Source organism: Carlito syrichta, unplaced genomic scaffold (genome assembly GCF_000164805.1).
Source record: "Carlito syrichta isolate Samal-C Ts95f unplaced genomic scaffold, Tarsius_syrichta-2.0.1 Scaffold304374, whole genome shotgun sequence".
Lineage (NCBI taxonomy): Eukaryota > Metazoa > Chordata > Mammalia > Primates > Tarsiidae > Carlito > Carlito syrichta.
Window position 1 is genome coordinate 88,835 of NW_007248470.1, and position 22,740 is coordinate 111,574.

At 41.0% G+C, this 22,740-nt stretch overlaps 1 protein-coding gene across 3 annotated transcripts in view; it reads left to right on the forward strand.

Moving 5' to 3' along the window:
- The first annotated feature begins 4,522 nt into the window (after window positions 1–4,522).
- Window positions 4,523–22,740, forward strand: part of ZBTB38 (zinc finger and BTB domain containing 38) — a 66,186-nt gene continuing 47,968 nt past the window's right edge. The window contains exons 1-2 of one of the 3 annotated variants that reach the window (XM_021713244.1): window positions 4,523–4,584; window positions 6,653–6,718. The gene's annotated coding sequence lies outside the window, so the exon portion shown is untranslated. Of the gene's footprint in view, window positions 4,585–6,073; window positions 6,537–6,652; window positions 7,673–22,740 lie in introns of those variants that run through there. The other 2 variants (XM_008059801.2, XM_021713245.1) reach the window with 2 other exon arrangements.

Consider the following 22,740-nt stretch of genomic DNA (forward strand, 5'->3'; position numbering starts at 1 on the left):
GCAGCCACTGCACTCCAGTCTGGGCGACTGAGTGAGACTCCAACTCAAAAACAAAAAAAAACAAAAACAAAAAAACCCAAAAAACTTGGATGTGGTGGCTCATGCCTATAATACCAGCACTTTGGGAGGCCAAAGTGGGAGAATTGCTTGAGTCCAGGAGTTCAAGACCAGTCTGGGCAACGTAACAAGACCTCATTTCTACAAATATTTAAAAGGCTAGCTGGGCATGTTTTTGCATGCCTTACATAGTCCCAACTACTCAGGAGGCTGAGGCAGAAGGATCACCTGAGCCCAGGAGGTAGAGGCTGCGGTAAGTGATGATTGTGCCACTGCACTCCAGCCTGGGTGGAGTGAACTTAAAAAAAAATTGAGGAAGGAACTGATAACACCTACTTAGATTATCTGTTTAGGAGAAAAAGATGCTCTGGGTGACAGAGCGAGACTCTGACTCAAAAAAAAAAAAAAAAAGGCGGGGGAGGCTGCTGAAAACCGTGGTTCACGTCTGTAATTACAGCACTTTGGGAGGCTGAGGCAAGAGGATCGCCTGAGCCCAAGGGTTTAAGATCAGCCTGGGCAACTTGGCAAGACCTCATCTCTACAATAAACCAAAAATAAATAAATAAATAACCAGGTGTGGTGGCACGCCTGTAGTTCTGGCTACTTGGAAGGTTGAGGCCAAAGGATCACCTGAGCCCAGCAAGTCGAGGCTGCGATGGCCATGATCTTGCAACTGCACTCCTGCCTGGGTGACAGTGAGACTCTGACTCAAAAACAACAACAACAAATGGTCTACATTTCCCTTCTTCCAACACTTTTATAGACAGTAACCTCAGCTTGGTCCCTGAGGCTTGCTGTCTGATCCTTGCCATCAGATGTATGCTTCTTTTGTTATATTTTACACAGGCAGCTCTGAGAACCAGAGAAGGCTTCCTGGAGTTCGACGATGCCCATTTACCAGTCCTTCCTTCTACTGCCTCATGAGCGCCGAGCAAAATAATCCTCCTCTTCTACTCCCGGGGGGTAGAACTGGTGGATTAGAAAGCCCCCTTTGAGAGCCATCTGGTTGGCATATACAATTACTGCCAGTGAAGCAGGATAGTCAGCTGGTCACATACACCAGGAGGCAGGAGACTTGGAGTCCAGCTCTTGGTCTACCTGACCTAGAAAGCAAACTGGACTGAATCTTTGAGAATTACATATTTTCAAAGCTGGAAAGGACCTTAGACAGGGGCAAAATGAACAGATGTTTACAAACATAGAATCACGTATTAAAGTGATGCATTTAAAATACTAAATTTGGTTGAGGAAAAATCTTGTACTCAACAGCTAGGCTTTTTAAAAGTCCGTTTAAACAATTATGTTTAAAAGTCCGTTTAAACAATTATGTTGAGGGCCGGGCATGGTGGCTCATGCCTATAATCCCAGCACTTTGGTAGGCCAAGGTAGGAGGACTGTTTGAGCCCAGAAGTTCGAGAGCAGCCTAGGCAACATAGTGAGACCTATGAGATATCTACAAAAAATTTTTAAAAATTAGGCCGATCTCGGTGGCTCAAGCCTGTAATCCCAGGCATGGTAGCGTGCACCTATAGTTCTGACTACTTGTAAGGCTGAGGTGGAAGAATCACCTGAGCCCAACGGGTAGATCCTGGGGTGGTGGTGAGCATGCCACTGCACTCCAGTCTGTACAACGAACTGAAACTCTAACTCAAAAAAAAAAAAAAAAAGAAAAATTAACCAGGTGTGGTGGCATGTACCTGTAGTAGCAGCTACTCAGGAGGTTGAAATGGGAGGATTGCTTGAGCCCAGGAGATCGAGGCTATGGCAAGCCATGATTGCACCACCGTACTCCAGCCTGGGTGGAGTGAACTTAAAAAAAAAATTGAGGAAGGAGCTCATAACACCTATTTAGATTATCTGTTCAGGAGAAAAAGACCATTTGTGAGTTGAAGACAAATGAGTCTTATATCCTAGGGATGCGTTGTTGTGTGCCCGTAGTCCCAGCTACTCAGGAGGCTGTGGCAGGAGGGTCTCCCGAGCCCAGAGTTTGAGTCCACAGTGAGACCCTAGCCTCAAAAAACGACAACAACAAAAACAAACAAAAGAGAGTAGGTCAGTCTTGATTGTTACACTGATTTTTCTTTAATTGATCATCAGGATTAGAACAATCTAACAACCTGGTAACAGCTTTATTCACAAATGTTGAATATATTAGATGGACAAGAAAACCAGCTGTCATTTTTAATATAGCCAATAAGTAAATGCACTTATTAAGTGTGTGATCTTGGGCAAATCACCAGATCACTCTCAGCCTGTTCATCTGTAATATGGAAACACTGGACTTCACTCGGTGAAGTCTTTGCTCAGGTGGAAAAGTAAGATTTTCCTACTTATTTTCCATATAAAACGTTTTCAATGATGATAACTCTCCCACTAAAACTGTTACTCTGCTTTCTACCCTTAAGTTCCCAACATGATCTAATTGATTCCCTCTCTTTATTCTGTCTCGTCCACCTGTAGGGCCCAGCCTGTCTCCTACAGGTGGCATCCTAGGTACCCACAATTCCCCGGGCCTGGAGAGTGGAGGCCAGTTCAGGTCCAGGGAACACAGGAACTCCTCTACCAGGTGTCTCCAGGGACACAGGGGCCCCTCTACCAGGTGTCTGCACAATAAGATTACTGATATCAGAGTGGAGTGTGTGTAGGAGGAAGTTTTAACCTCTTGGGATTGGTAGAAAGACCCAGACTTTGCAATCAACCAGACTTAGGCTTGAATCCTAACTCTGCTATTTACTGTGCGACTAGTAATCGCTATGACTTTGAGCTCTGACTAACGTAGAAAGCAGAAGTTCCTGCTCAGATCTCGAGGCAAGACGTAGGTGTTCTAAGTAGCATTGGACTTTCTCAAACATTTGCTAAAATATCATCCAAAAGCATTTTTAGTCATTGGTAAATTCAATCACCATGTTGTTTCTAGGACTGAATACACCATGGGCAGATATAATAACGAACCTCATACAAATTTTTAAACTGTTTAAATTCTAAGAACTTAAACAAAAGTGTTATATATGATACACATTTCATTTTTTCAGATTTCAATGAGAACAGCCTAACCTGATAACAAATTTACCCACAAATGTTGACTGCCTATTTTAGATGTAAAAGGATCCAGCTACAATTTTTAATGCAGCAAATGGCATAAAGAAACACGCAAACAGATCCAAATGTTTATAAACCTAGTATTCCTCTGGGACTCAGTGCCCTGACTTTATGCTTTTTTTTTTTTTTTAACATAGGAGTCGAGCTTTGTTCATACTTGAATTATGTACTTTGCATTAGCCATGCAATTTAACTTTAACCCACAGGACTGAAAATAAAATGAGCTCAGCCTGCAAAAACAACGAGACCGTGAGCAAGTGAGAACGTTCATCAAAGTGAAAGGCTCGCCCCTCGCTGCTGGCTCTGTCCCTCTCTAGCCTGCTCCTGCCAGATTATTTTGGGTTCCTCGTGCTTGACTCGTCAAAGTGGCAGAAACAGGCTAGAATTTTCATGATGGAAAAGGGATTTGCCTTTTAAATTAACGTTTGTGCATATGCCCTGAGGAGTTTCACGAGAAGCCCGCAATTTTAAAAAATCATAAGAGAATGCATACCCTTGCCACTTGCAATCATGGCAAAGCTTAAGTAATTCAGGCATGAGCGTGGTTTTTTAAAAGTACAAAACAGGCTTGACCAGTTGAGAATGTCTGCCTTAACAAGTTCATCACTGTGAACATTTTCACCTACAGTTCACGTGTGCTTAACCCCAGCCGATGTGGTACACGGACCACGTTTGCTCGTTGAGTGTTTTGGAACAGCAGAAAAGAAACATGGCTGGCTCTTAGGCTCGATCTGACAGAGGGTGGACGGAGAACCCCACAGGGAGATTTGGAAACTGCTAACCCTGGCATCTGGCTTACAAGTACTAGTAGGGGACCCGGCCACATTTGCCACCCTTCCCTGTGAAAGGGATATAACACTATTTACTCATCTCCTGGGAGCCTGATATGGATTACCGTCGTTGTCACTGTCATTTATTATCCCCGACAGAAGAGGCAGCGACTTAGTTCTATGTGGTCAGAGTTGATTCCATAACGTGTATGTTTTAGCCTGCATGATAATAACTTGTGAGTATTTCTAAATAAACGTCTAGCTTTCAAACGGCATTATTGGGGAATAGCTCGACAGACACTAAGAGCGTCAAGCAAGCACCTAGGTGTTCGCGGTATCCTCCTCCACCCCCACTCGAAGGACTCTGCTTTGTAGATGACCGTATATTAAATTGGCGCCTTGTAACTCAGCGTGATCATCTCTCTAATTCTCGACCCCCATGGTAAAGGAGGAATTGGCCTAAGGACACTCCATTCTAATTTTCTGACGCTGTCAATGCTTACCAGAGCTCATAGAGCAGTGATGTGGGGGTGGGGAAGATGGCTCCACCATTGGTGTGAAACCAGGAGCCACTGTTTTCGTTAGAGCCACATTTGTTTCTGGAGTAGTTGTGGGAGAGGGACGTGCTCCAAAGACAAGAGGACTTGCTGTGGCTCAGGTATGACCCGCCGTCTGGACAACCCGACTCAGAGACCTGAGAGGTGTACGGGGTGGAGCTGGGCAGGGCACTTCCCACACGTTAAGCTGAAAATCACTTCTGGGGCAGGAGACAGAATGAGGGCTAGAAACAAAAGATCCTGTTGTGAAACCTAGTACCTCAGTTAAGGTGTTTGAATATATTTTCTCCTTTAAAACATTTCTGGGGAACTTGAATGTTTTGCTAACCTGATTTTTTTCAGCCAGACCTTAAAGAAGGTAGAGGCGCTAGAAAGCTAGCAACCTGAGAAAATATTCATTCATTTTTGCACGGGTTGAAATTAATTAACATTAGCATATTCGGTGATGCAATGGGCAATTAAAGACTTTTGGAGAGATAAGAAGAAAAATGTAGATATTATATTTTCAAAACCGGTCTCATAGAATGTTATAAAGATGTTGGCTTATGTCCAGGATCTAAGGGTGGGGGTGGGTATGATTTCTTTATAGTTAGGGAAATCGAGTGGAAGAGAATCTGTCCTATTTCCTTAAAAATAAAAGAAATCTTATTTTATACAGCCTGGCAAATAAACTTCTTTTCTGTTTGCTTGGGTTTTTTTTAGTTGGTTTTTTTTTTACCTGCCGGCAGTATCTGGAGGAAATTTTTCTAGCAAGCTATGCTGTTTTCCTCTTTGGGGACATGGTGGCACTGGTTTTGTAGCAAAACAGTATTTGCTTATTAGGCATTTCTTTAAAATCCTGAATAAGCAGCTCTTTCAACAGTTTTTGTTCCACATGTTAAACATTTCATTGCAATTTGAGCTTTGATTTTGTGTGTGTGTGTGTGTGTGTGTGTGTGTGTGTGTGTGTGTGTGTGTGTGTACGTGTGTGTGTGTTGGTAGGAATGAATGAAAGGAGGTGTGTAAGAATTCTTGAAGGTTTTTTATTTCAAAAGTGAATTTCTTACCGTTATGTATTGGAGTCCCTACCGAAGGCGATTCCAATTTATTGCATACGGCCAAACTAGATCCCATCAATCTTGAGCAGTGGGGGTAGGGAGGTGGTATTGAAGAAGACATGAAATTTGGTGTTTGAGTAGATGAGATTTAATTTTCGGAAAACATTTCACTCATAAAACGGAGAGCAACCCAGTGTCAGCCCTGACCTCCTCATGTCAATGTCATCGTGCAAGCGTAGCTAAAATAAGCCTCAAAGTAAAACAAAGAAACATCGCATCTCAGCACAATACGATTTCTTCTCTTACAGTATGTACTATCTATAGCCTTTTGGTAGTCCTATTAATGACTTGTTATTTTAAAATTTAGCTTTTGGAGGGGGAGGGAGAAGAAAAATCATTATGCACTTTCTGTGTTCTGAACGAATACAGTATGCTGCTGTAAGTCTTAGCATTATTTAGGTCAGTATCCTAAGGATAGCTTTTCTCGTTCATGATGGTCAGCTACACCTCCAAAGGAACGCAGCATCCATTTATTTTTTCTGTACTGATTTTATTCTGCTTCCAAGTTAAAGAAAATCCATTCACATTTTAATACAATTCTGTCTGAGGCGGTATCTGCCGCTCTGCACTGCAGATACATTTAGCAGGATACATTTACACTGCCTGTGGTTAAAGGTTATAGCACAGATACAGACAGCTGATCATGCATTCTTCCACAAGCCTGCCGGCACCGTTTAGGATTCTGAAAAATAATCTAGAAACGCTATACCCTTTATCAGAATTATTCTTTACTTTGCAATAGCTTAACAGATTTTTTTTTTTTTTTTTGCTAGCAATTCTATGAAATTAACAATCTATAAAATGCATCCCGGACCAGATACATACTGTATTGAAAGCTTTCTTCAGGAAGAGGACATGACAGTATTCATTCCAGCTTATTTTCTTCCTTAGCAAAAGGATTGTTTGATTCTCAGGAGCAGAAGGATACATTCATTGTGGAGCAGCTCTGCTTAAATGTATGAAATGCCTTCTGTCTGGTTGCAGAATTTGGAGTTTGCTAAACAGTGTTTAGTGATTGGGCTCATCTTGCATCACCAGTTGATGACATTTTTCTTTGTTCCCTCCTACCCAGTTGAACCAAGACTCTGAGGCTGATATGCAATGTCACTTACAACATTAATCAGATACTGCGTTTAAGGTGAGCTGTCCCTTGCCTCCTCCTTCCCCAGTGCTCGTGTGTGCTGCATGCAGTGCGGATCTTGCTTCTGCGAGCCTAAGATGGCAGGCAGGATTAGTCGTGCTTGTGCTGGGTGTGCATGCTGTGTATAGAATTCATTACACGTTTTCTAGTATTTCAGATGTGAGTATGTAAATGCTCTGTGTGCCCTATCATCTGGTAGCGAAGACTTGTTTTTCCTCATTACAGCCTTAGCTATTTCAGCATCACTTTTCATTTCCGAATCATTTGCTTCCGGATGTTTGCTTTTCATCACATTCAAAATACAATTTTACCTTTCTTTTTTTTTCAAACAAAGCCAAACCTCCCCAGAAAACCCTAAAAACAACAACAACAACAAAACTCTGCTACCAGATGGTGTCTCTCCTTTCTTCATGCATTTGCTATCTTTTAAATAATGTATGTTGTATTGTTAATTAATGTGAATATCAAATTAAACACTTGAAACTTACATGTTTATTATGCAGGTAGGAGGCAAGGTGGATTCTATTTTTAACTCTTACGCACCGCATCGTGTGCAAGCAACTTGGGTTCTCAAATTTGTATTTTCAGTGCTGGTATCAGTGGTTTGATTTTCAGCAAATGTGACAGTGGCCTTTGCAGTGGTCAGCTCCGAGCTTTGAACTCTCTGAGGAGGAAGGGGAAAAAAATTCAACACACCACCTCCTTGGTTGCAGCCTCAGAGGAACCTTGGATGAGAAACTTCTTTTTTCAATCCTATTTTCCTGTTGATAAATTCAGTTCTCGTGATCACAGTACATTCAAGCTGTTCTGCATATGATTTTTGTGTGTATGTGACAATTGCATCTAAAACTTGTGAGCAAGAAGACAGAGAAATCAGTTGGTCTCCATCGTTTTACGTAAAAATGGCTGAGTGTCTTGTCATGCTAACACTGCATTAAGTGATGCATACAGGTAGGTTGAAATTTGCATGTTTTATAGATTTTTTTTAAGTCATGCAGCAAGAACATTAGATGCATTAAAATATGAGTTTTAAAATAAAAATTAAATAAGACAGTTGTAATCTTTTGGGGGAGGGTATTAAATAGGATAGCCTCTGCTATCACCTACTATATAAGTATGTAGCTTTTGTAAACTTATAAAATGGTTCTACTATAAAAGTGAGATGATTCTTTTTTTAAAAAATCATACATATGATAGGTGTGGCGCCGTTAGACAACAAAAGAATTTTTTGAAAAGTCTGATGATTCAGCTCCATTTTAGCTTGAAACTAAAAATAAGTGGGTTTCTGGAGATAATTTCAAAGAGCGTAAACAAGCTTAATAAGAAACATTAAAAATATTTAAATTTTAAGAAGCGGTCTTTAAACGTGTTATATGAAAGATGAAAATAAAAACTTACATGCTTCCAAAATTAATTTTAGGTAATATACAAGAATACACTATTTGTGTGTATATAATTTAAAGGGATGAGGAATTACAATTTTTAAAGGAGGAAATATTAAATATAGATGGCCCTGGTAGAAGAAATAGAGCTTCACTAAATGAAACTAATACCCCAGAATGGTTCACTGCAGACCATACAGCTGTGATTCTGTAAGTACCAAATTCTGGCACTTTTCAGAATAATTTCATGAGCTCTTTCCTTTGAACTTAACTTCTCAAATATATTTTAGTCTCAAATTAACACTGGGCCAGGACCTGTTTCCTTGGTAACCAAATCATATTTAAAAATGCAATAACAGATATGCAAAAGAATGTCTTTAAAAGGGAAACAAATGCTTAATGAAAAATTTACAGTTCTGTTTCCTCTCATAAAGAATCTGAACCGGTTTTAGACGTTTTTAAATGCGGTCTTTCTAGCCTTAAAAATTAAGCCTTATCTCTAAACATATAGGGAAAGCTTGCACAGTGACAGCTTTTTTTTCCTCCTTTGTGCTCAGTACTTTCCAAATTAAGGTTTTCTTTGTCATATGCTTCAAAATGCAGGTCAAGGTTTGTGCACAGAGGTGTAGTTTCATTATCACGAGTTCACCAGCGCCCCTGAGACAAAAGGTATTTCAGAAATTATGAGAATCAGAAAATGCTTATGCTCTTGTTTTCTCTGATGCCTCCATTGGTAAGCTCAGGGCTCTCAGTAGAGCAGGACCCAAACCCAAGCCTACCCCTCCATTGATAAGTGTACATTGAACCTTTGTGGAAACATCTTTGTCATGTGTTAGCAGGAAGATGCTGCCAAACCTGAAACTTTCCCGAGGTTTACTCCAATGTGAAGAACATTGAGATTCAAAACTGTGTAAATAGTTGCTTTATTCTAGCCGGGTATCTAATATTCTATTCTATGGCACTATCTGTAAAATCAAACCTCTTATAAACTAAAGGGGGGTGGTGGTGGTGGTGGTGATGGTGGTGACGATTGTTGTTGTTGTTGCTGTTGTATTGTTTTGAAATCAACTAAAATATTTTGCTTTGAGTCTTTCTTTGGCTCAATTTTATTAGAACGTGATTCATCTCATAGTGATTTTGTTCTCCGGATTTGCCATGAAACATCTTTCCTGCAACACCTTTTTTTTTTTTTTTTTTTGCTATTGGGAGCCATTTTCCTTCTTGTCTGTGACTTAAATGACTAAGAACATTTTGAATATAGTTTCAATCAGAAGATCGTAAACTGAGGGGAAATGTCAGAAACCTGATTCAGTATTGCCTATTTATTTTAGTATCAATAGCATTAACAGTTGCAATAGGATCAAGCTAATTGTCATTCGCTCTTGAGCAAATAATGAGCCAGGCATTTGTAATTAAAACACTATTGCTATTCAGAAAGATCAGAAAGATTACAACTACAATGTCTTCTATTTTGATAGGCCAGTACAAATTAATCATTTTGAACCCATTTGAATCTTAATCACAAGATTAGATGGATGTAATGCAATTGTTTTACCATAAAAATGAATGCCTGATAGATTCAACAGTGTGGCTCTTCTTTATAAAATGTCGATCCTTTTGTTTGTAACTCAAGCATAGTTGCGTCATCTTGTAGATTTTCATACATAATGGTGTGTGTGTGTGTGTGTGTGTGTGTGTGTGTGTGTGTGTGTGTGTGTGGCATTATTCATTTATGTTGCTCTTGGTCTTGCCTAAAAGAATTTTTAAACACAATTCAAGGAGCTAGAAAGCCAAATAAGATTGTTGGGAAGTGTATTGTGCTATCGTCATTCTAATAAATAGACCAGTGAATAGAAGAATAATGATTATATATTACTGTTGTGTTTCGCCTTAATGCTTTGCCTTCATATTTCACAGTAGTGTTTACAAGGCACAAAGCTTTTCTGTACCTACCCATTTACAGTTATTATTGAATTTCCTAGATTAGCTGAAAACGTTTCCTGCCAATTGTAGAGGATGACACTTACCTCATTTCATTGTTTGAAAGACTGTCCTTAACCCATTTACACTTTCTGGCTCAGGTGTTTATACTGGGCAGGCCAGAGCAGGTGCTGACAGGAAGAATGTGAAAACAATTGCTTTGTTCTCACCAAAATGAAATGGGCCAATATGTGGCTTTATGGCTGAATGATTTATAGTATAAAATTCTCAACTCTTTTTTTCCTTTGGAGAATCGATGTTTTTCCAAGCTTTAACTCGGTGGGAATACCAAGATTGTATCTCTTTCTACTAGATGGACTGGTAGCCAGACTATGACTTAGAACTTTTTTACTGGTTGATGTGTAAGAAGGATCTAGAAAGATATCTAGCACCCTTCTCTTTAGTACTAAATCATGCTAAACCTTTGAGTTCCTGGTACCATGCAGTTCATTCTAGCAGCTCCCTTCTAAGAGAAATGCTGTTCTTAATGGCTTCTTAGGTAAATAATACATGTATTGAGTACCTACTATATGCCAGGCATATTCCAGAGGCTGGGGGGAGGGAAATGTGGAGGGAATTGCACAAAAATTATCTATGTAGGCCAGGCACAGTGGCTCGTGCCTACAAGCCTTGAACTCTGGGAGGCCGAGATGGGAAACTGCTTGAGCCCAGGAGTTGAAGAACAGCCTAAGCAATATAGCAAGATCTCATCTCTACAAAAAATAAAAAAGTTAGCCAAGTGTGGTGGGGCACACCTGTAGTCTCAGCTACTCAGGAGGCTGAGGTGGAAGGATCATATGAGCCCAGAAGTTTGAGGTTGAAGTGAGCAGTGATTGTGCCACTGCATTCCAGCCGGGGTGACAGAGTGTGACCCCGACTCAAAAAAAAGTGTGTGTGTGTGTGTGTGTGTGTATAAACAAATAACTAAAGAAGACAAGGAAAAAGAAGAAAAATAAAATAAAAATGTAAAAAGCAAGGGTAATGTGACTGCAGGGAGGAGAGCCACTTTAGAGAGGTTGGTCAGGTAAAGCCTTCCTGAGTAGGTGGCATTTAAATGGAGGTCTGTGTGCTGAGAAGGATCCAGTCAGGTGAAGATCTGATGGGGCATTACCAGGCAGAGGAGCGCTCATGCTCAGATTGCAAACTCTTCTTTCTTGGTGTATCGACCACTGTTTCAGAGCTAGGGCTGACAACTTCATGGGTTGAAGCTTAGGTAAGCTTCCCCCACATAAGGAGGGTGACCCAGGCCCCGTGCCTGGTTTTAGTAAGTCAAAATCCTTAAGTTTGGTACCAGTGGGGTCATTGCCTTTGAACCAGTCACCACCCTGAAAGTCCCCCAGAAGGTACAGTGAAACTGGGATACCATGGTCCTGGATGGTGATGAAATTCTGGCACAGATCTAGTGCCAAGCCAAGAAATCCACAGAAGAAAGACCTCTCAGAAGAGGGATATTTCTGGAGCCTCTTGCTTTATTTTTCATAAGAGCTCCAGAATTTAAGTTCATAGCAAAACATTGAAATAGTCATTTACATTTTTTGAAGGCAAAATGGTGGAAGAGTCTGCCTCATCTTGCCAACAGAGTCATGGTCCAAAAATGTTTCCCACCAGAGTGATGTTTTTTCGTGCTTCACTAAAACACTGGTTTTGCAGATATCTTTGCCTGTTGGTGATTTTCTAAAGACCTTACTACTTAGAGTGATTATTCTCTATCAGCACAAATAGTTCTTAAGAAAATTCTTCTTAAGAACCAGAACTCTTTTATACCTTTCAGGTTAGTTTGTTGATGAAAGTCAGAGAACAAAGGGATAAGTTTACTATGCAAGTTAGAAATGATAAGGCTTTTCAAAGCCTTCTGAACATTTGAGGCAGCTTCTAAAATGGATTCATAACTTAGTGGACTTTGCTTGTCACAGTAGAGGTGGCCTGGATGGCTCCTTACCCTTCATTTGGTTTTGAGAAGCCTTGAAACATTCCACTGCATGAAGACAAACTTGGGCTGGAACCTTGTAGGAGAGTATCGCCCATCAGTGGCAGGGAGGACTGCAACAATTCAATTCATGGCTTCAAGCATTTGTTGAGCAACTACTATGTGTCTCTGCTATAAACCAGGCAGAATGAAATATGGCATGGTCCCTCGGAAACCCCAGCCCAGGTTCCTACACAAGGCTAGAGCATTGTATGAACAGGCACAATTGTGTGTTCTCCCTGATCCAGGGAGAAACAGAGGACGTGCTGTTCTCTTAGTGGCCTCTTCTACTGTTCGTTGAAGGCGAGCCTTCAGCTTGGGAGCATCCCAACAAGGACAGTTCTTCACTTGGACTTTGTGTCTTGGCCTCACCACCTTCCCAAGATGTCTTGGCTCCTAATAAGCCACCGTATGTCTAGCTGCCCTTCTCCAAGCTGGTCTGCCTGCATTGCCAGGTGACCTCAATAACGGCTGCCACTTTCGCATTCATGAGCAGATGTTAAGTTGAGAAGCCCTTGAATGCAAAAATTTGAATTTGTGATGCAGGCAAGATGCTTTTGCTTTTTTCCCTTCCCTGGCTGACGCTGAGGGTCTCCTGGCTGGCTGATTTGCAGAAGGCTTTCTGGGCAGCAGGTAAATCAGAGACCAGTTGCCAGATCGATCGTCTTTATTAGGTGATCCCAGCATGCCATTGCCATAGCCTAAATGTCTCATTGACCAGAAAATTGCTCTTTTGATCTTATAATTCATTTTGCATCTCTTCCCTTAATGGCTTCCTTGCTTCTGCAGCTATTCCTGCTCGGGGTTCAAAACTAGCACTTGTGTCTACACTCTCTACATTTGGCCTGTGGAGAGAGTTTGTTTTCTGGTACTGTTTTGTCTGGAAAATGCCTGCGTAAATATTCTTTCTGTGTTCCCAAAAAGCAGTGTGTTGGGGGAGGGTTCATTATTTGCTTTATATAATAAAATAACCTCTTCCTTATTCTGTGGTGACTGCTACCAAATGGATATTTTGAAATTTCTTTGAAATTCTTCCCTGCTAAAATCTCCCACCCTGTCTGAGGCCTTGCTCTAATTAAGGGGAACAGTCTTGCCCATCTTCCCCAGCGTGGAGTATGACGTGGAGTCCCTGCCCCGAGGGCCTTACAAGCCAGTGAGTCGAGAAAACAAAAGCCACCAGCTGAGAGTGTGGTTAAATCCCAGAAGGGCAGTGCCCTTGTAATTTTTTTCCCTTTTCTCTTGTTTCTTGAGCCGAGGAAGGGAAGAGAGGAAACTTTCCTAGAGAAAAGGGAGGGACTACGCCACTGAAAGATTCGTGAAAATACACAGGGCACCGGGGAAACGATGTGGAAGAGAATGGGTTGGTCATCTGGGAAGGAAAGAGGGGAGCTTGCCTTAGACGGAGGGGACAGCAAGGGGGCAGAGCAGGGGTGCAGAAGACAAGAAAGAAGGTACAAAGGAAGCAGTCAGGAGGCAGCTGGCGAACAAAAGGAGATGCTGCTTTGCTGTGCCCTGAAGCTGAGGGTGCAGGGTCCAAGGGAGAAAGCGGGAAGGGGTCGATGCTAGAAAAAGAAGACCCACAAGGGCTCCCAAATGCAGGCTGCAGGCCTGCTGCGTAGAGACTGCTGCGATGTACTGTCTGGCTGCGGTCATAATGTTGACCGTGCTGCTTAATTGTCCCACATTGCCCATGGTGAGGTGCCTACACATTGATGTTCTTAAAGGCGACTTAGCCCAGAGTCTTAATGAAGTTTCCATTTTCATATTGAGACTGACGATGCCAGAGAAACCCTCACCCCCATCACTCTACTAGGTCTGAATTAAACCTGAAATGAAATGAGCAGATTTTTTTGTACATGCTGTGACCAAGAGCTTTGGGTCTTCTACAAAGCACGGACTGGAGACCCACCCTAAATAACTGAGGTAAGCTGCAGATTTGAGAAGTTCTTTTGCCCAAAATCATGTTGTCCAGGGTTGGCACGCTACTCTGCTTTGGGGATCCCCAAAGCCTTCCTATTCCTTCCTTACTCTTCACCAGCCCTTCTAGCCCCTGGTCTGACTGCCTTTGAGCCATCCCCAAAGGATATTCTGATTGTTAGCATCTTAGTCTCCAGGAAAGCCACGCCTGGGTGGCACACCAGCACTTAGCATAGCCGTCATCCCTGTATTTCTTAAAGCTCTTATGGGAATCTAGACCACAGACTTCAGTTGTCATGTGGATGTTAGATCTCTTTTACTCTATCATTTATGGGACTGTGGCCCAGAGAAGTTGTGCCTTCTCAAAGTCTCTTGAAGAGTTTAATGGTGGAACAGAGCTATGCTTGATTCCTAAACTAGTGCTCTTGCTGCTAAACCAAGCGGCTTTGAGGTCCTGGGAAAGTGAGTTCTAAACCAGAGGCTGACAAACGTTTTCTGTAGAGAGTCAGATAATAAACATTTTAGGCTTTGGGGTATCAAAAGCCAACATTTCAGCCGAGTTTAAAGATCAAATTAGCTTTTACTAGTGATTTAAAGGTCAGGCAGCACGCCACCTTTAAAAACTAGAAAGGTGCTCTGTTGAGCATGGCAGAACAATCGGTTTTTATAAGGTAGCTTAAGCAGGAACAAGGAAACAGCATAATACAAAAAACAGATTGGTCAGCAGCAGGTTGCTGCAGGTTACTTTCCTGATAAGGGTTAAAGCAGAGGGGACTTCTTTATCATGCCAGCTAAAATTGGCCTGATTTCTCAGAAGGTTGGCGAAACAACTTAGTTTCAGTTTGGTGATGTGGAACTTTAGCATGAGTAACTCCATTTTGGTTTGGTCTATTACAGCCTAGTATGGGAGCTCAGTCCAAATCAATGGCCTCCCATAAATTTTACTTAACAGTGAGGTGAGGCAAAACTGAAGATATTATGTAGGTGTTTATATAACAAGAGACAAAGCAAATTTCCACAAATTTTGTATGGATGAAATTGTAAATATAATATATAATATTCAGTATAATAATAATGATAGATATACTACATAGATACTGAATAACTGTGGCTGTCTTTCACTAAAACTTCACTTCTGAACTCTGAAATTTGAATTTCATATAATTTTAACATCATGAAACACAGACATACCTCAGAAATATTGCGGGTTTGGTTCCAAACAACTGCAATAAAGCAAGTATGCACTAAAGCCAGTCACACATTTTTAAATTTCCCAGTGCATAGAGAAGTTATGTTTATGCTATACTGTAGTCTGTTAAGTGTGCAATATCCTTATGCCTAAACAACATGTATGGCTTAATTTTAAAATACTTTATTGCTAAAAATTGCTAATAATCATCTGAGCCTTCAGCTAGTCGATGTTTTTGCTGATGTAAGGTCGTGCCTCGATGCTGATGGCTGCTGACTGATCTGGGTAGTGATTGCTGAAGATTGGGGTGGCTGTGGCCATTTGATCAAATAAGATAAAATGAAGTTTGCTGCATCAATGCACTCTTCCTTTCATGAAAGATTTCTCAGTAACCTGAGATACTGCTTGATAGTGTTTTACCCACAGTAGAACATCTTTCAGAATAGGAGCAATCTTCTCAAGCCCTGCCACTGCTTTATCAACTAAATGTATGTAATACTCAAAATCTTTTGTTGTCATTTCAACAATGTGCACGGCATCTTCACCAGAAGTAAATGCCATCTCAAGAAACCACTTTATTTGCTCATCCCTAAGAAGCAACTCCTCATCTGTTCAAGTTTGATCATAAGATTGCAGCAATGTCCTTTACAGAAAGCTTTCAGTTGGCTTTGCCCAGATCCATGAGAGGAATTACTATCTATGACAGCTATAGCCTTACAAAATGAATTCCTTATATAATAAGATTTGAAAGTTGAAATTATTTCTTGATTCATGAGATACAAAATGGCTGTTGTGTTAGGAAGCAAGAAAACAACATTAGTCTCCTTGTACATCTCCATCAAAGCTCTGGAGTAACCAGGTACATTGTCAGTGAGCAGTAATATTTTGAAAGGAATCATTTTTTCTGAGCAGTAGGTCTCAATAGTGGGTTTAAAATATTCAGTAAACCAGATGTGCTGCCATCTAGTCTTTGTTGATCTATTTATAGAGTACAGGTGGAGTAGAGTTAGAAATCTTCTTAAGGGTCCTAGGATTTTTGAAATGGTAAATAAGCATTAGCTTCAACTTAAAGTCAGTAGCTGAATTAGCCCTTAGTTAGAGAGTCAGCCTGTCCTTTGAAGCTTTGAAGCTAGGCATTGATTCCTCTCTAGTTATAAAAGTTTTAGATGGCACCTTCTTCCAATACACGGCTGTTTTGTATATACGAGGGGACCCCCCCCCAAAAAAAATACCAGATTTTTTTTTTAGAGGGCTGGCCCCTTGTAGTGCAGGCTTCCTCTACTAGGTAAGTGTTCTAGGAACCCATCAGTATCAGTGTACCAGCTAGCATTTTTGTGAGAGGCTGCATTCGGCTTTAGTGAATTTTTTGTTTGTTTTGCAGTCTTTCAACGTGTTTGCCCATTTCATGATGGGTGATTTACGAGCACACCTGCCCACACTGCACTGAGTGATCAGCAGTTTTTGACCAAAAACAACATGACTCCTGTGCCCCCGCTCCCTATTCACCTGATCTTGCCCTGCGTGACTTGTTTTTGTATCCCTGGATGAAAAAGGTCCTCAAAGGGAAACATTCTGCCAACGTGGGAGAGGTGAAACAAAAAATAGCAGGAGCGCTCAAAAGCGCCAGGCGCAGTGCCTCAAGCCTGTAATCCCAGCACTTTGGGAGGCCGAGGGGTGAGAGGACTATCTAAGCCCAGGGTTTCAAGACCAGCCTGGGCAACTTGGTGAGACCTCGTCTCTACAATCTATCAAACAAACAAACAAACAAAAAATTAGCTGGGTATGGTAGCGTGCGCCTGTAGTTCTGGCTATTTGGAAGGTTGAGGCGGAAGGATCGCCTGAGCCCAGTAGGTTGAGGTTGTGGTGGTCATGAGCGTGCCACTACACTCCAGCCTGGGTGACAGAGTGAGCTCCGACTCAAGAAAAAAAAAAGGCATCAAAATGGACAAGTTCAAAAACTGTTCTGAGCAGTGGAAAAAGCATCTCGATAGATGTATTGCATCAAACAGAGAGTACTCTGAAGGTGACTAAAGTTTAAACTCGTAAGAATAAGTACACAATTTTTTAATAAATAAATTCTGCATTGGGGGGATCCCTCTCGTACATTGAAAATCTATTGCTTAGTGTAGCCATCATCAACAGTGATCTGAGCTAGATCTTCTGGATAACTTGCCAAGGCTTCTCCATCAGCACTTGCTGCTTCATCTTACACCTTCATGTTCTGGAGATGGCTTCTTTCCTTAAACCTCAGAAACCAACCTCTGCTCACTTCACAATTTTCTTCTGTAGCTTCCGCACCTCCCTCAGCCTTCATAAACCTGAGGAGAGTTAGGGCTTTGCTCTGGATAAGGTTTTGGCTTAAGGAAATGTTGTGGCTGGTTTGATCTTAATTCCAGACCACTAAAATTTTCTCCATCTCAGCAATAAGGCTGTTTTGCTTTCTTATCTTTTGTGTGTTCACTGAAGTAGCACTTTTAATTTCCTTCGAGAAGTTTTCCTTCACATTCACAACTTGGCCAACGACGGTGTGGTACAAGAGGTCTGGCTTTTGCTCTATCTCAGTTTTCAACATGCCTTTCGCATTCAGCTTAATCATTTCTAGTTTTTTATTTAAAGTGAGAGATATGCAACACTTCCTTTCACTTGGATACTTAGAGGCCATTTTAGGATTATTAATTGGTCTAATTTCAAAATTGTTGTGTCTCAGGGAATAGGGAGGCCAGAGAAGTGAGAGAGTTGGGGAATGGCCAATCAGTGGAACAATCGGAACACAACAACATTTATCGATTAAGTTTTCCATGATAAGATCATGGTGCCCAAAACAATTATAATAAAAGATCACTGATCACAGATCACCATAACAGATGTAATGATAATAATAGAGTTTGAAATATTTCGAGAATTACCAAAATGTGACAGAGACATGAAGTGAGCACATGCACTTGAAAAATGGCACCAATATACTAGCTCGACTCAGGGTTGTCACAAACTTTCAATCTGTAAAAAATGCAGTATCTGCAAAGCATGATAAAGCAGAATACAATAAAACAAAGTATGCCCACATTCTCCTTTTGGTTTGTTTCTTCCAATTATTCAAAAAATGTGAAAACTAGTCTTCACATGTGGGCCATACAGAAACAGATGGAAGGCCAGAGTTGGCCCAATGGACCCAGTGGGTTTTGCAGACCCGTTTTCTCAATCAAAATCTGCAAACTGGGGACCCATTGGCCAGATCCAACCCACATGTATGTTCTGTTGGCCTTCTATCAATATTTTTAATTGAATTAGTTGCCAATGTTTTTGTTTTCTAGTTTTTAATTGTGTTACATTTTCTTTCTTATTATAAATGCAATACATACCCACTGTGAAATAATCTGGAATGTTAACACTTTGGCATATATTCTTTCGGCCATCTATCTATGCATGGTGAATTTTTAAATGGTTGAGATAATATCTTGCAGATAAATTATACATCTTCTTATCCACTTACTATCATAGCATGAGCATTTTATACCATTTTCAAGTCTTTTATTAACATAACCTTTTAAAACTTTAATATGAAAATCTTAAACCTATGCAGAAGTAGAGAGACTAGTTTAACGAACCCCTAGTTCTTTGACAATTGTCAACTGCTAGCTAATCTTGTTTCATGTAAATCCCCTCCTGTATTATTTTGAAGCAAATCCCAGGCATCATATTATTCTGTTTTTAAATATTTCAGTATGATTCTCCAAAACATAAAGATTCTAAGAGAAAACTTTTTCTCTTGGAAAAGAAATGCTGAAGTATTTACGGGTAAAAGAGGATGATGTCTGCAACTTTCAAATGGTTCAGGAAAAAAGATAGAAAGAAACAGCTAGATCTGGGTGGAGGGTATACAGGAGTCTTCTGCACTGTTTTTGCAACTCTTCTATAAATTAGAAATATTTCAAATAAAAAGTTTTTACAACTGCATTATTTTAAAAATACACTTTAAAAAAATGTGGATTGCTAAAAAAGAAAAACAACCACAGTACCATACCACACCAACAAAGAACACAGATTCCTTAATAACATCAAATATCATAGTCAGCACTGAAATTGTATAATTAGGTCATTTAAAAGAAAAAGCAATGTGATTCTTCAAAGCTCAATTCCAAATAAGGTCCATACCATGTAATTGATAATCTCTTACATTTCATTTAATCTACAGGTTTCTCTCTCTTTCTTTCATCCATCCTATTGCTATAAAAATTTTGTTGAAGAAGCTACTTGACCATAGAGTTTCCCCCAATATGAAATTTGATTATTATATCTCCTTAGTGATATTTTATATGTTTCTCTATCTAGTTGTAAATTATTAATTACATCTAGAGCCTTGATGAGATTGAGGTTCCTTTTTATTTTTGTTGTTTTTAAGTAGTCGGCATTTGGTAGATTTTAGGTAACAATCCTGATTTGGACTCCATTAGGAGATTCTGCAGTCTGGTATTTCCACCTGGCAACAACTGGTCTGGGGCTGGGTGGTCTCCATCCCCATTCCCCACTGTCCAACCCCATTTATTTTATTTTATTTATTTTTGAGTTGGAGTCTCACTCTGTCGCCCATACTAGCGTGCAGTGGCCGCTCTGGGCCACCGCAGCCTCGACCTGTTGGGCTCCGGCAATCCTTCCGCCTCAGCCTTCCAAGTAGCTGGAACTACAGGCGCGCGCTACCACGCCCGGCTCATTTTTTGATTTATTGTAGAGATGAGGTCTCGCCTGCCTAGGCGGGTCTCGAACCCACGGGTTCAGGCAATCCACTCACCTCAGCCTCCCAAAGGTGCAGGATTACAGGTTGAGCCACCGAGCCCGGCTTGTCCAACCCCATTTAGACGGGACTTGAATTCTCCTGTAGGCTTCAGTTCATACCACTTCTGTAAGCAGTGTCACACATTCTTGTATCTACCTGGCACCCATAGGCATTGAAAGTTTACACCCTTATTCTAAATACTGTTTCTTCAGAGGCTTTGGTAGATGTCACCACAACATCACATACAACATGTGACCTTTCAGGAATGTGATGGAGAGGAGAGAAAATTATTTGGAAGGTATTTCCTTAAAATACTTGAAGGGAAAGGAGTAGGCAGCCATATTGGGGGAGGCCACGTAATAGAATTTGGTGTGAACCAGGAGGAGGAAAGAGAAAAAGAAGTAAAACCGTAAATTAACCGAGTGCTATAAATATAGGAGGTAGAATGAGTTACAGATTCCTAAGCCATGGTGGGAAACAAAGGAAGCACGTGGGTTTAAAAGAGACACTTTAGTCTTATATAACGTTATCATAATATTGAAACCTTAAAAAGCAAGAGAAGAGGCCAGTAAATGTTAAATTCGCCAACAGTCCTAGTCAGAAAGCACAGCAGGCAGTTTAGCGTAACAGAAATCTGTGTAGGGATTCTAGAAAAGGCCCTTGGAAAAGAATCAGCAACCATGCTGTAGAGATGTGGAAGAACCTGTGGAAATTGAAGAGAGGAGATCTTGAAAGCCTAGGATTCTTTTATCTTGCAAATGTCTTGAAATGACGAGAATTATAAAGATAGTAAAAATATACCACGTTTAGTTGTCTTGAAAAGAATAAACCTTCATGGAAAAGAGAAAATAATTACGATAAGTCGGGACGTTCCTGGAAATTTCCAGATAGTTCCCCATGCTCACAAGAATGATTAAGAGAGAGAATCTGTTATGAGGAAGGATGGAAAATTTTAAAGGACGGGTTGATTATGTAAGTTTTAGACTGTGTTGTTTAAAACTGTTGCCGTGATATTTTAGTTATTAATAACAATTTGGGGAAATCGACCCACTTCTGGAGAAACATGTGGCTCTAATGAGAAAGAAATGCCACTGCTTGTGAATTCCCAAGTGGATCTGAGAAGCCATTCACTTGCTAAGCCTCTTAGGAAAGCCAGAGCCGGTTTACCCTTAACAAGCTGTTGACAGCATCTGATCAAGGTACCCCTGGAACATGTTAGCAATACAAGGAAGTGGACTGTGGAGTCAGACCTGTGTTTAAATCCCTTCATGCCACTCACCATGTGACCCTGGCAGATTACCCATGGAAAATTTCTAGGGTGTAAAGGTTGTTTTACACACAGTAGCTATGAGTCTCCCTGCTTGGATAGTAGGACCTTAAAACTCTGAATACTGTTAGTGGTAACAATGGACACAACAGTTACAATCATAGCGCACTTACTGTGAGTCAGGTACTATTATAAATGCTCCACATGTATTATCTCACGTAATTCTCAAAAAGCCCTGCAAGGTAGGCAATAATATTAAAATTAGTTTGATTATATAGATGAGGAAGCCGAGGCCCAGGGAGGTTAAGTTACTTGCCTAAAGTGGCCTTATAAGCAATAGAGTCAGGCTTTAAACCCAGGCAGGCCAAATCTAAACGGCAAATTGCCTTTCCTACCTCCTCCCGCCCCCCAGCTGTGGGAAACACAGAGAGCAACACTGCATCCAGGCACTTCCTAGCCCTGGTTCCTAATCCATGTGCCTCGGTTTTCTTGGAGGTCTTTGAATAATTTTCCGTCTCTCCAAACCTCCATGGAAACATGCAATTAGACCAGAGGTTTCTTTAGGTTGGAATCCACTATTAACAACAGGTTAGCTCAGGTTTTGAGGAAGCACTGATTGGCAGTTGCGTACACAAAAACATAGCAGGTTTTTGTGTTTGTTTTTTAAGTGGGAAGATGAATCACTACTTAATACATGCAATTTAGTGGAGTAGACCTTTCTGAACACGTGGCCTATGGAGCGAGAATAAAGGGTGTCTGGCGTTGAGGAGGCTGGGAACTGTTAAGTGTACATGTGTATGCATGTTGCCCAAACTGGCGGCCTTCAAAACTCTGCCTTTATGTTCCAATTACATGATTCTTTCATGTGACTTGGAGTCCATTTTTCCTTCATTATTTAAAATGTTTGACTGGCTTTGTGTTTAATATTAGAATCGACTTCATTTATCAAAATGAAGACATTCTTAAAACATCGTCAGGAATTGGGATTCAGAATGCAAGCACTGTATATTCCAGGCTAAAAACAGGATGTAAGTCATGCAAAGAACAGACTCTTAAATCCTTTAAGTTGTAGCCCCGGAGTGAATTTTTTCTAAATAAACTTTTAAGACTCAATACTATCAAAACGTAGGGAACACAGATGATTTAAAAACAAACACCTGTACATCAGTGTGTTAAGCCGTTTACCCCACAAGGTCCGTTTGTGGCAGGCCCTCAGCAAATACCTTTTCGGTGAGCAGCCCCTGCATCTTGGAAGAAAGATCCCAGCGGGCAGCCAGAGCTTTTTATTGCAGGAAGAGGACTGGGTCTTTTGCGTGAAGCATTTTCTATACCACGATGGGGAAATCAATCTAGGCCTGTCCTGACAGCCATGGGAAAACACAGGTGACACCCCTCTTCCCGAGAATTGGATGCACTTCAGACCGCACAGAACTTTCTCCGAATCCGGCCCTTCTGCGGAGTGCCGGTCCGGGTCCAGGCCCAGCGCCCTTCTGCGGACCCGGCCTGGTCCAGTCCCTGGCCCTGCGGCCCTCGGTCCTCCGGGGAGG